The following is a 12,253-nucleotide window of genomic DNA, read 5'->3' as shown; positions in this document are numbered from 1 at the left end:
GAGGTTCTGATTTTTATTTTTTTCAAAACAATTACATTCTCCAGCAAAGGCCTCCTGTCTTCTCTCTCCTCTAACATCTCTCTTCTCTGTGCTCTCTCATTTCCCCTCTCTCCTCTGCTCTCTTTTCACTGTCCTTGATTTACTCTTCTCTCTCCTCGCGCGCTCTCTCTCCTCGCGCGCTCTCTCTCCTCGCGCGCGCTCTCTCCTCGCGCGCGCGCTCTCTCTCTCTCTGTTCTCTATTCTCTCTCTGGGGGAGACGTTTGAACGCTTGGTGAGAAATAAAGCATCACCCAATCAGCTCTTAACTGTCATTTTACAGGCTGTGTTCGAAAAATGGCAGGTAGAGGCAGATTGGTTAGTACTTTTATCTCTCTCCAAGGTTTGATATATCTCCCCTTTCTCTCTCTCTCTCTCTCTCCTCTGTTTTCTCTCTCTCTCTTCTGAGTTCTGTTCCCTCTCCCTCTGAGCTTTCTGCTCTCTCCCTCTGAGCTCTCTCTCCCTCTGAGCTCTCTCTCTCTGAGCTCTCTCTCTCTGAGCTCTCTCTCTCTCCCTCTGAGCTCTCTCTCTCTCTCCCTCTGAGCTCTCTCTCTCTCTCCCTGTGAGCTCCCAGCTCTCTCTCTCTCTCCCTCTGAGCTCTCTGCTCTCTCTCTCTCTCTCTCTCTCTCTCTCTCTCTGCTCTCTCTCTGAGCTCCCTCTCTCTCTATCTCTGAGCTCTCTGCTCTCTCTCTCACTATCTCTGAGCTCTCTGCTCTCTCTCTCTCTATCTCTGAGCTCTCTGCTCTCTCTCTCTCTATCTCTGAGCTCTCTCTCTCTCTCTGAGCTCTCTGCTCTCTCTCTCTCCCCCTCTGAGCTCTCTGCTCTGTCTCTCTCTCTGAGCTCTCTGCTCTCTCTCTCTCTCCCTCTGAGCTCTGCTCTCTCCTCTCTCTCTCCCTCTGAGCTTTTTGCTCTCTCTGCTCTCTCTCTCTCTCCCTCTGAGCTCTCTCTCTCGATTAGTTCTCTTCACTATGCCTCTCTGTGCTCTCTCTCTTCTTCTGAGTTCTTTCTGAGCTCTGTTCCCTCTCCCTCTAAGCTCTCTGCTCTCCCTCTGAGCTCTCTGCTCTCTTTCTCTCCCTCTGAGCTCTCTGCTCTCTTTCTCTCCCTCTGAGCTTTCTGCTCTCTCTCTCTCTCTCTCTCTCTCTCTGAGCTCCCTCTCTCTCTCTCTGAGCTCCCTCTCTCTCTCTCTGAGCTCTCTGCTCTCTCTCTCTCTCCCTCTGAGCTCTCTGCTCTCTCTCTCCCTCTGAGCTCTCTGCTCTCTCTCTCCCTCTGAGCTCTCTGCTCTCTCTCTCCCTCTGAGCTCTCTGCTCTCTCTCTCTCTCCCCCCCTCGCTCTCTGCTCTCTCTCTCCCCCCCTCGCTCTCTGCTCTCTCTCTCTCTCCCCCCCTCGCTCTCTGCTCTCTCTCTCTCTCCCCCCCTCGCTCTCTGCTCTCTCTCTCTCTATCTCTGAGCTCTCTGCTCTCTCTCTCTCTCTATCTCTGAGCTCTCTGCTCTCTCTCTCTCTCTATCTCTGAGCTCTCTCTCTCTCTCTCTCTCTGAGCTCTCTGCTCTCTCTCTCTCCCTCTGAGCTCTCTGCTCTCTCTCTCTCTCTCTCTCTGCTCTCTCTCTGAGCTCCCTCTCTCTCTATCTCTGAGCTCTCTGCTCTCTCTCTCACTATCTCTGAGCTCTCTGCTCTCTCTCTCTCTATCTCTGAGCTCTCTCTCTCTCTCTGAGCTCTCTGCTCTCTCTCTCTCCCCCTCTGAGCTCTCTGCTCTGTCTCTCTCTCTGAGCTCTCTGCTCTCTCTCTCTCTCCCTCTGAGCTCTGCTCTCTCTCTCCCTCTGAGCTTTTTGCTCTCTCTGCTCTCTCTCTCTCTCCCTCTGAGCTCTCTCTCTCGATTAGTTCTCTTCACTATGCCTCTCTGTGCTCTCTCTCTTCTTCTGAGTTCTTTCTGAGCTCTGTTCCCTCTCCCTCTAAGCTCTCTGCTCTCCCTCTGAGCTCTCTGCTCTCTTTCTCTCCCTCTGAGCTCTCTGCTCTCTTTCTCTCCCTCTGAGCTTTCTGCTCTCTCTCTCTCTCTCTCTCTCTCTCTCTGAGCTCCCTCTCTCTCTCTCTGAGCTCTCTGCTCTCTCTCTCTCTCCCTCTGAGCTCTCTGCTCTCTCTCTCCCTCTGAGCTCTCTGCTCTCTCTCTCCCTCTGAGCTCTCTGCTCTCTCTCTCTCTCCCCCCCTCGCTCTCTGCTCTCTCTCTCTCTCCCCCCCTCGCTCTCTGCTCTCTCTCTCTCTCCCCCCCTCGCTCTTTGCTCTCTCTCTCTCTCCCCCCCTCGCTCTCTGCTCTCTCTCTCTCTATCTCTGAGCTCTCTGCTCTCTCTCTCTCTATCTCTGAGCTCTCTGCTCTCTCTCTCTCTCTATCTCTGAGCTCTCTCTCTCTCTCTCTGAGCTCTCTGCTCTCTCTCTCTCCCTCTGAGCTCTCTGCTCTCTCTCTCTCTCCCCCCCTCGCTCTCTGCTCTCTCTCTCTCTCTATCTCTGAGCTCTCTCTCTCTCTCTCTCTCTGAGCTCTCTGCTCTCTCTCTCTCCCTCTGAGCTCTCTGCTCTCTCTCTCTCTCTCTCTCTGCTCTCTCTCTGAGCTCCCTCTCTCTCTATCTCTGAGCTCTCTGCTCTCTCTCTCACTATCTCTGAGCTCTCTGCTCTCTCTCTCTCTATCTCTGAGCTCTCTCTCTCTCTCTGAGCTCTCTGCTCTCTCTCTCTCCCCCTCTGAGCTCTCTGCTCTGTCTCTCTCTCTGAGCTCTCTGCTCTCTCTCTCTCTCCCTCTGAGCTCTGCTCTCTCTCTCCCTCTGAGCTTTTTGCTCTCTCTGCTCTCTCTCTCTCTCCCTCTGAGCTCTCTCTCTCGATTAGTTCTCTTCACTATGCCTCTCTGTGCTCTCTCTCTTCTTCTGAGTTCTTTCTGAGCTCTGTTCCCTCTCCCTCTAAGCTCTCTGCTCTCCCTCTGAGCTCTCTGCTCTCTTTCTCTCCCTCTGAGCTCTCTGCTCTCTTTCTCTCCCTCTGAGCTTTCTGCTCTCTCTCTCTCTCTCTCTCTCTCTCTCTGAGCTCCCTCTCTCTCTCTCTGAGCTCTCTGCTCTCTCTCTCTCTCCCTCTGAGCTCTCTGCTCTCTCTCTCCCTCTGAGCTCTCTGCTCTCTCTCTCCCTCTGAGCTCTCTGCTCTCTCTCTCTCTCCCCCCCTCGCTCTCTGCTCTCTCTCTCTCTCCCCCCCTCGCTCTCTGCTCTCTCTCTCTCTCCCCCCCTCGCTCTTTGCTCTCTCTCTCTCTCCCCCCCTCGCTCTCTGCTCTCTCTCTCTCTATCTCTGAGCTCTCTGCTCTCTCTCTCTCTATCTCTGAGCTCTCTGCTCTCTCTCTCTCTCTATCTCTGAGCTCTCTCTCTCTCTCTCTGAGCTCTCTGCTCTCTCTCTCTCCCTCTGAGCTCTCTGCTCTCTCTCTCTCTCCCCCCCTCGCTCTCTGCTCTCTCTCTCTCTCCCCCCCTCGCTCTCTGCTCTCTCTCTCTCTATCTCTGAGCTCTCTGCTCTCTCTCTCTATCTCTGAGCTCTCTGCTCTCTCTCTCTCTATCTCTGAGCTCTCTCTCTCTCTCTCTGAGCTCTCTGCTCTCTCTCTCTCCCTCTGAGCTCTCTGCTCTCTCTCTCTCTCCCCCCCTCGCTCTCTGCTCTCTCTCTCTCTATCTCTGAGCTCTCTGCTCTCTCTCCCCCTTTAAGCTCTCTGCTCTCCCTCTGAGCTCTCTGCTCTCTTTCTCTCCCTCTGAGCTCTCTGCTCTCTTTCTCTCCCTCTGAGCTTTCTGCTCTCTCCTTCTCTCCCTCTGAGCTCTCTGCTCTCTCTTTCTCTCCCTCTGAGCTCTCTGCTCTCTCTTTCTCTCCCTCTGAGCTCTCTGCTCTCTCTTTCTCTCCCTCTGAGCTCTCTGCTCTCTCTTTCTCTCCCTCTGAGCTCTCTGCTCTCTCTTTCTCTCCCTCTGAGCTCTCTGCTCTCTCTTTCTCTCCCTCTGAGCTCTTTCTCTCCCTCTCTCTCTCCCTCTGAGCTCTCTCTCTCCCTCTGAGCTCTCTCTCTCCCTCTGAGCTCTCTCTCCCTCCCACTGAGCTCTCTGCTCTCTCTCCCTCTGAGCTCTCTCTCCCTCCCACTTAGCTCTCTGCTCTCTCTCCCTCTGAGCTCTCTGCTCTCTCTCCCTCTGAGCTCTCTCTCTCCCTCTGAGCTCTCTGCTCTCTCTCTCCCTCTGAGCTCTCTGCTCTCTCTCTCCCTCTGAGCTCTCTGCTCTCTCTCTCCCTCTGAGCTCTCTGCTCTCTCTCTCTCTCCCCCCCTCGCTCTCGTCTCTCTCTCTCTCTCTCTCTCTCCCTCCCTCTGAGCTCTCTTTCTCTCCCTCTGAGCTCTCTGGTCTCTCCACACTCAAGTCTCTCCACGGCCTTTTCTCGTGCTCTGCTCTCTCTTTAATATCTTTTCTTGCGTTCTTTATCCTCCTCCCCCCTCTCTATGCTCACTCTCATCCCACTCCTCTCACTCGTGTGCTCTCTCTGTGTTCTCTCTTCCACCTCTCTCTTGTTCTCCATCTCTTTTGGTTCCCTCACTGGTCCCTTTTTTATTATTATTGAATATTTCCTGCTTTTCGTGTCAGCTAAAGGATTGCGGTGGGACACCACGATCTTTGTTAGAGCTTCTCCCTATCTAAAGGTGCCTACACACTAGACGATGTGCTCACAATGACATATCGTGAGCGATTTCCCTTGAAGTCTCCCCGGCACTCCAGGACACGATATGGTGCTAAAAAGTGTCTAATCTGACTTAAGATCTATTGTGTATAAAATCTATCTAATGCCCAACATTGTGTATGAGATTGGCAGATCTTGCCTGCAGTAGGCAAGTTCTGAAGATGCGATGTACGACCAGCGGGTACGCACATTGGCATCATGGGAGGACACTCACGATTTGCACATGTTTTATACGATTTGTCGTTCCGATGCGAATCGTGTAAAATAACATCTAGTGTGTAGGCACCATTAGAATTTATTTCCGGCAAAAACACAGATTTTTGGAAATTTTTTATTTTTTTTCTACATATATAGTTATAGACACCAGTTTCTTTTGTCCTTTGTATGACTGTTTTTTTTTTTTTGTTTTTTTTTTTAAATCTATGGACTCTCTTTCTCTTCTCTGTTTTCGCTTTTATTTCTCTGTTCTCCCTCTTATTTCTTCTCATTTGCTATAAATGTTCTCTGCATACATGTTCTCCCTCTATATATCTCTGTTTGCTCTCTGTTTTCTGTTCTTTCTCTGTTCTCTTCTCTGTGTGTGTGTCCTCTGCTCTCTCTGATTCAGAGCCGGACGCTCTTTGTGAGCGCTCGCTCTGAATCTGGGCGGCCTGATTTTTTTTTTTTTTTTTAATCCAGCCTCCTGGCCGCTTGCTAAGCTGTGGGTGACCACCCACAGCTTTTGCGAGCGGCCAGGTCATGGTCGCGACCATCGGGCATGCGACGAGACCCTTGTGGTAGGGTCTCGTTCCCGCCAGCCCCAGTGAGCTTCCGTCTCTAATAGAGCAGGAAGCTCAACTGCTGACATCACTGGTGATGTCAGTGGGGCTGCCCTCAAACGGCAGGTGTTCCTTCGGGAACGCCTCAGTTTGGCCAGCCCCCCCCCCCCCCCCTCCCCGCCTACAGAACTTCTTTTCACTCACTCCGGGGGTTACGCATGCGGCGTGTGTGCGCACTGCCCGGCCATCGACTCGTTTGCTTGTGCATAGCACTTGTCTGAATCAGGCCCTCTGTTCTCTGCTGTCCCTCTGGTTTCCTTTTCTCTCTGTCTCTGGGGCCTATTCATCAAAACTAAAAATTCTCTGGAGGTAATTAGGTTTAGAGCTGGCATGGAGTTCTACCTAATTACTGGAGGATTCATCATTCCTCCTCCCCATAACGATCTATTTTTGTGATGACCGCTTTTTGGGAAAGAGATAGTTTTCCCTATCTACGCTACCTTACAGCAGCTGTCATCTGTGCTGCGCATGCGCTGTTACATCCGTAAAACTGCCTACAGCTGCGGTAATTGTGTATCCCCCTCGACCCACCCCTTGACTCCTCCGCTCACCTCCCTGTCCCCGACTTACCTGCCTGCTGCAGCCACCTCCGGCTCTGACTGCTGCTCGGACACTGTGTTCTCCCGGCAGAATACAGTGTCAGATGAATTTGATGAATAGCATAATTTCCATATCCCCATAGTAATGTACTAATGTATGGGGACTGTGGAAATGAATGCAGGCGGATATCGGTGAAATCTCCTGTGTTAAGTGTCTTTATGAATACTAAAATAGTGGCAACTAAGGAAAATGTCCTTAAAAACTTTTAGTCTTGATGAATAGGCCCCTCTGTTTCTCTCTCTGTTATTTCTCTTTGCTCTTCTGTGTCTTCTTTTTTCGCTGTGATTTCTCTCGTTCTCTCTCTCTCTCTCTATCTCTCTCTCTCTCTCTCTCTCTCTCATTCAGAGAGTTACGTTAATGTGTTATTGACGTAAATCTCTAATGTTTAATGATCTGCGCTTGTGCAGATTTAGGACCTTATTCAGAATCGGTCGAAGCGGCCGCACGGTCGTACGCCACCGATGTTCGCTATACTGCGCATGCGTACAGTTCGCAATGCGCGTGTGCAAACTAGCCGATACGATCAGAAATTTCTCTCGCCTTGAACACAGCCAAGTCGGTAGTTTGAGTGACAGAATGAGGCATTTGTGGGTGGTAACAGGGGAAGGTGCTTGAAAACGGGGGAGTGGAGATCCGAACGCAGGCGTGCCTAATTATGCGAACGGCATTTTATGGGAGTGCATACGGTTTATGGGAGTGCATAATTAACAAAGTAGCGTCATGGCACATGTGACACGGGAGGTTTTTACACTGACATGATCGTAGAGCTTAAGAGAGTGTATGGTCAACCTTAAGCTCTACGACCAGTTTCGATGGTTCCCGATGGTCTCGATTAATCCTTATATGCCCGGAGATGACGTGCAATGCATACGAGAAGGGGGCGTATTTTTTTGTCTTCCGACCGCTTCCTCCCCTTGGTCGGCCAACTACCGATACGAACTTAGGGACGCAACTTGCGAAGGAATAATTTGCATATATGGCCCCTTTTCGCGTACGACCGTGCGGCCGCTTCGACCGACTCTGAATGAGGTCCTTAGTCCTGCGACATCGGTCGCAGTGCCCCAAACGCCGCAGCATGATTGACATGCTGCTGAAATTTGGGTAGGGTTCCAGAAAACAGGAGTGTCACCGCTATTTTCTGGGGGTGCCGTAGCTTCACTGGCCTCGGCCCCAGCAGAGTGCTTTTGCCAGACATCATGAGGTTCCTGAGGGTTACGCAGTTGAGCTGGCGCTGCATCTTCAGAGAAGCCGGCGGTGGGGGGTCTTTTTACTTACGACGGCTCTTGCATAGTTTTGCGCAGTGGCGGTGAAATGACAGTACCTATAAATCAGGTCCTGTGCACTCTGTTCTCTCTCTGTGTGTTGCGTTATCTAGTATCTTCTGTTATCTCCCAGATGTCCTGTATGTACATATTGACCTGCATCTTGCGGTACGCTTGGTTTCATACTAACCATCGTATACTGCACGCACCTGCTCCAGCCATATACTAGGTGCAAAAGATACACCTGGAAACATGCACACAGGTTGAGTCTCCCATATCCAAAATGCTTGGGACCAGGGGTGTGTTGGAAATCGGAATATTCCGTATTTTGGAATATAGGCTTACCATAATGAAATATCTTGTGAAAGGGGCTCAAATATAAACATGTTTCATATACACCTAATACACGCAGCCTGCGTGCGCAGTTCTCTCTCTGTATGTTGAGCGTTTTTTTCTTTTTTGCATATTTTTGCTCTGTGCACACTGTAGAACCAAGCATATGCGAGTACGGGAGATGCAGCGTCCCACTCATCGCAGGCACACTCAGCGCTGAGTTGGCGTAACTGGGCTGTAATGGGGAGTTCTCTTGTAGATCAGCGAGGCTGTGTTGACGGGATTGGGGGGCTATGTAGGATTTTGTACTTGTAAATAGTCCTGTTCTCGGATCAGTGGTGTAAGTTCATCCCAGACGCCCGGAGACCAGTTATAATTTGTTAACCCCCCCCCCCCCCACGTCACAGCTGCTGACACTGTAATGTAACTATTCGCATGCAGACAGGCTATAGATAGATGGAGGCGGCAGCTGATGGTCTGACATGGAGCTCTCCACTAGTGTATGGTGGCTTCTCAGGTGCTGGGAAGAGGTGCCATGTATTGGGCGGCCGGGACAGTACACTCCGGGTACATAGCTACAGCCCTAAGTGGGGTGAATATGTTGTGGACAATGGAGGAGGTGCCCCTTCAGTTCTGGAGCCCGGCGGCAGGCGCCATTGTCTCCCATAGTTCTGCCCCTTTCTCGGATGGATCTTTTGCAGCATGGATAGGGATGGTACATAACAAATAAAGGGTTTTGCATACTAAATGCTACATATACAATCAGGTCCATAAACATTGGGACATTGACAGAATTTTCATATTTTGGCCTCTATTTACCACCACAATGGCTTTGAAATTAAACAAACAAGATGTGATTTAACTGCAGACTTTCAGATTTAATTTGAGGGTAATTACATCCAAATCAGGTGAACGGTGTAGGAATTACAATGGTTTCTATATGTGCCTCCCACTTTTTAAGGGGCCAATAGTAATGGGACAAACTAAACAATCCTAAATCTAACTTTCACTTTTTAATACTTTGTTGCAAATCCTTTGCAGGCAATTACAGCCTGAAGTCTGGAACGCATAGACATCACCAGACGCTGGGTTTTATCCCTGGTGATGCTCTGCCAGGCCTCTACTGCAAATGTCTTCAGTTCCTGCTTGTTCTTGGGGCATTTTCCCTTCAGTTTTGTCTTCATCAAGTGAAATGCATGCTCCATCGAATTCAGGTCAGGGGATTGACTTGGCCATTGCATAACATTCCACTTTTTAGCCTTTAAAAACTCTTTGGTTGATTTTGCAGTATACTTCGGGTCATTGTCCAACTGCACTGTGAAGCGCTGTCCAATGAGTTCTGAAGCATTTGACTGAATATGAGCATATAATATTGCCCGAAACACTTCAGAATTCATTCTGCTGCTTTTGTAAGCAGTCACGTCATCAATAAATACAAGGGAACCAGTTCCATTGGCAGCCATACATGCCCACGCCATGACACTACCACCACCATGCTTCACTTATGAGGTGGTATGTTTTGGATCATGAGCTGTTCCTTCTCTTCACTTCTCTTCCCATCACTCGGGTACAAGTTGATCTTTGTCTCATCTGTTAATAGGATGTTGTTCCAGAACTGTAATGGCTTTTTTAGATGTTGTTTGGCAAACTCTAATCTGGTCTTCCTGTTTTTGTGGCTCACCAATGGTTTGCATCTTGTGGTGAACCCTCTATATTCACTCTTGTGAAGTCTTCTCTTGATTGTTGACTTTGACACATATACATCTACCTCCTGGAGAGTGTTCTTGATTTGGCCAACTGTTGTGAAGGGGTTTTTCTTCACCAGGGAAATAGTTCTTCTGTCATCCACCACAGTTGTTTTCCGTGGTCTTCCGGGTCTTTTGGTGTTGCTGAGCTCTCCGGTGCGTTCTTTCTTTTTAAGAATGTTCCAAACAGTTGATTTGGCCACACCTAATGTTTTTTTGCTATCTCTCTGATGGGTTTGTTTTGATTTTTCAGCCTAATGATGGCTTGCTTCACTGATAGTGACAGCTCTTTGGATCTCATATTGAGAGTTGACAGCAACTGATTCCAAATGCAAATGTCACACCTAGAATCAACTTCAGACCTTTTACCTGCTTAATTGATAATGAAATAATGAGGGAATAGCCCACACCTGTCCATGAAATAGCTTTTGAGTTGATAGTCCCATTACTTTTGGCCCCTTAAAAAGTGGGAGGCACATATAGAAACCGTTGTAATTCCTACACCGTTCACCCGATTTGGATGTAATTACCCTCAAATTAAATCTGAAAGTCTGCAGTTAAAGCACATCTTGTTTGTTTCATTTCAAAACCATTGTGGTAGTGAATAGAGGCCAAAATCTGAAAATTCTGTCAATGTCCCAATATTTATGGACCTGACTGTATGTATTTAGTTCCATGCACACAATGCAACAGCAATTACATTCCTCCCTGCATTAACGTGTGTGTCCCTCTCCCCATCTCCACTATCTCTCATTTAGAGAAATGACATGTCTAAAGGACCTGGGAATCCCCATCTATTGCTCCCATCTTCCACACTCCACCCCTTTACCCTCACCGTGTTCCTGGTTGCGGATTGGGGAGTGACAGGGTTAATCAGACTGCTGGTGGCAGAGGAGATGGGAATGTGGAGACCGGTGGTGTCACAAAGAGGAAGAGCCTGACTGTCACACATCTCCATCCTGCAGATTATTCCATTCACTGACTTATTGTCTGGTTGTGTGTGAATGGTATCCATGCCAGCGAGCTGGCGGGACGGGCTAGGAATCTCCTGAATACAAGCGAGGAAGCTGATCTCAGTCTGGGTAAGGTCTTCAGTGATTTGTTTCTTCTACGTAGCTACTTTGTTACTTAGTTCCTTTCTAGTATGCTCGGTTCTGTGCTGCCTGTGCCAGTGTTTTGCGGTTTGGCACAGACAGGGTATCTGGGAAAAGAGTCTTCTCTTTCAATAAACTGTAACTCTGTGAAGAGGTCCGTATTGGGCACCCATATAAGCACCCAACACCCCTCCTCTATATGGCTAAGAGAACTCATATACTCATTCTTTTTACTGTCTTATTCATGCGTTTCCTGTATAGTATTAGCTGAGAAGTGTGTGTTTCTAATCACTTATGATGATGAAGATTTCTGTACAACATGTTCATAGTATGTGTAAAGGAAATATATGATATGTAACCTCTCTGATTTCACCTGACTCATGGTATTCATTTCCTCAGTATGTCTCATTATTCCTACTGTATTCCATATAGTTGTGAAGTAAAATAGTGTGATCATTTAAATATGTAACATCATGATCTGGAGCTTTGTACATTTCATTCACCTGTGTGTAGGATCGGTAAGTGATGAGTCTTACAGTGTCTGTGACTTATAGCTCTGATGTAGGAGCATGTGCTATGCATTGGGTATTTGATGACTGGAGGAGAGTACGATTGGTCCGAATAGGGAAATCCGGTGAATGATCTTAATAATCTTAAATAATTTTTACATTAATGGTGAAGAATGGCATTTAGCAATATTTTATTTATATATAAATGTTAACTATAATAGCACATAAATATACATGTATACAGACTAATATAAAACCTGTGTACACATGTCAATCAGTTAGGTCTGACAGACTGGAGATGTACTTACCCTCGGCGGTCACAGGGACGGAGACTGGACAGAGGGTCTGATTCAGACCCGCTCGCAAGCGCTATGCGCTCGCGAGCAGGTCGATGTTTGGCCACTGCGCATGCGCACGCCGGAGCCAGCTACGATGTGCGCATGCGCGAGACCCGGCTAGCCACTAGTGCCCGAAGATCCATTTGGTGATCTTTTTGTTTTCTGGTGACACTACCTCACCAAAGGATCCTTAGGCTGCTGTATCTGTGGGCACTGGTCTCCGTCTAAGGCCTGTATTCAGTTAGGTGCGAAAAGTTCCAGACTTTCGCGTGCTGGACTTTTCGCCGTCATCGTTGGTTTTGCATGCGAAAAAGTTTCGGGCGTATCACCGCTTATCCCCGTATTCAATTAGAAAGCTGCAAAAACGGCACCCGGCGAATTCGGAACCTGCGAAAAGTCCTGTCAAAAATGGGGAAAACACTCACCCCCGAAAAGATGCACTATCATAGGGGATCACTATAGGGGTGTTCTTGCACCCCTAATACAGGTAATCTGGGGGGGGGGGTTTCTCCAAAAGCTTGTTTTTAGCGTCTTTACATTAGTGGTGAAGAAGGGCATTTAGCAATATTTTTTCATCAAAATAATTAGTCCCAGCAAATTTGGGGTACATGAAAATGGGTGCTAGCATATTTCTAAGTTGTTAATGTGACGTTTTAAAAAACTTAAAAAAAAAACCACCTGCTGCAAACACCAGCAATCTTAAAAACACCTGGGACATACTTGGGGACCCCCCTGGAGTCTATTTTGCTAGTTTTTAAGTTTGTAGTTTTTCGCCCCCTTTTCAAGGTCATTTGTCTGGTGTGTTAAATTT

At 48.4% G+C, this 12,253-nt stretch overlaps 1 protein-coding gene across 5 annotated transcripts in view; it reads left to right on the top strand.

Annotated features, from left to right (window-relative positions):
* KCNJ5 (potassium inwardly rectifying channel subfamily J member 5) overlaps nt 1–12,253 on the top strand; it is a 165,500-nt gene that overhangs the window by 120,080 nt on the left and 33,167 nt on the right. The window contains exon 1 of one of the 5 annotated variants that reach the window (XM_088476275.1): nt 10,489–10,583. The exons of the other annotated variants lie outside the window; for them this stretch is intronic. The gene's annotated coding sequence lies outside the window, so the exon portion shown is untranslated. Of the gene's footprint in view, nt 1–10,488; nt 10,584–12,253 lie in introns of those variants that run through there. 5 annotated transcript variants of the gene reach the window in all.

The sequence above is a fragment of the Taudactylus pleione genome, unplaced genomic scaffold (assembly GCF_031769625.1).
Source record: "Taudactylus pleione unplaced genomic scaffold, aTauple2 ptg000185l, whole genome shotgun sequence".
Classification (NCBI taxonomy): Eukaryota; Metazoa; Chordata; class Amphibia; order Anura; family Myobatrachidae; genus Taudactylus; species Taudactylus pleione.
The sequence above is the reverse complement of the archived record's forward strand: the minus strand, read 5'-3'. Positions and strand labels throughout refer to the sequence as shown.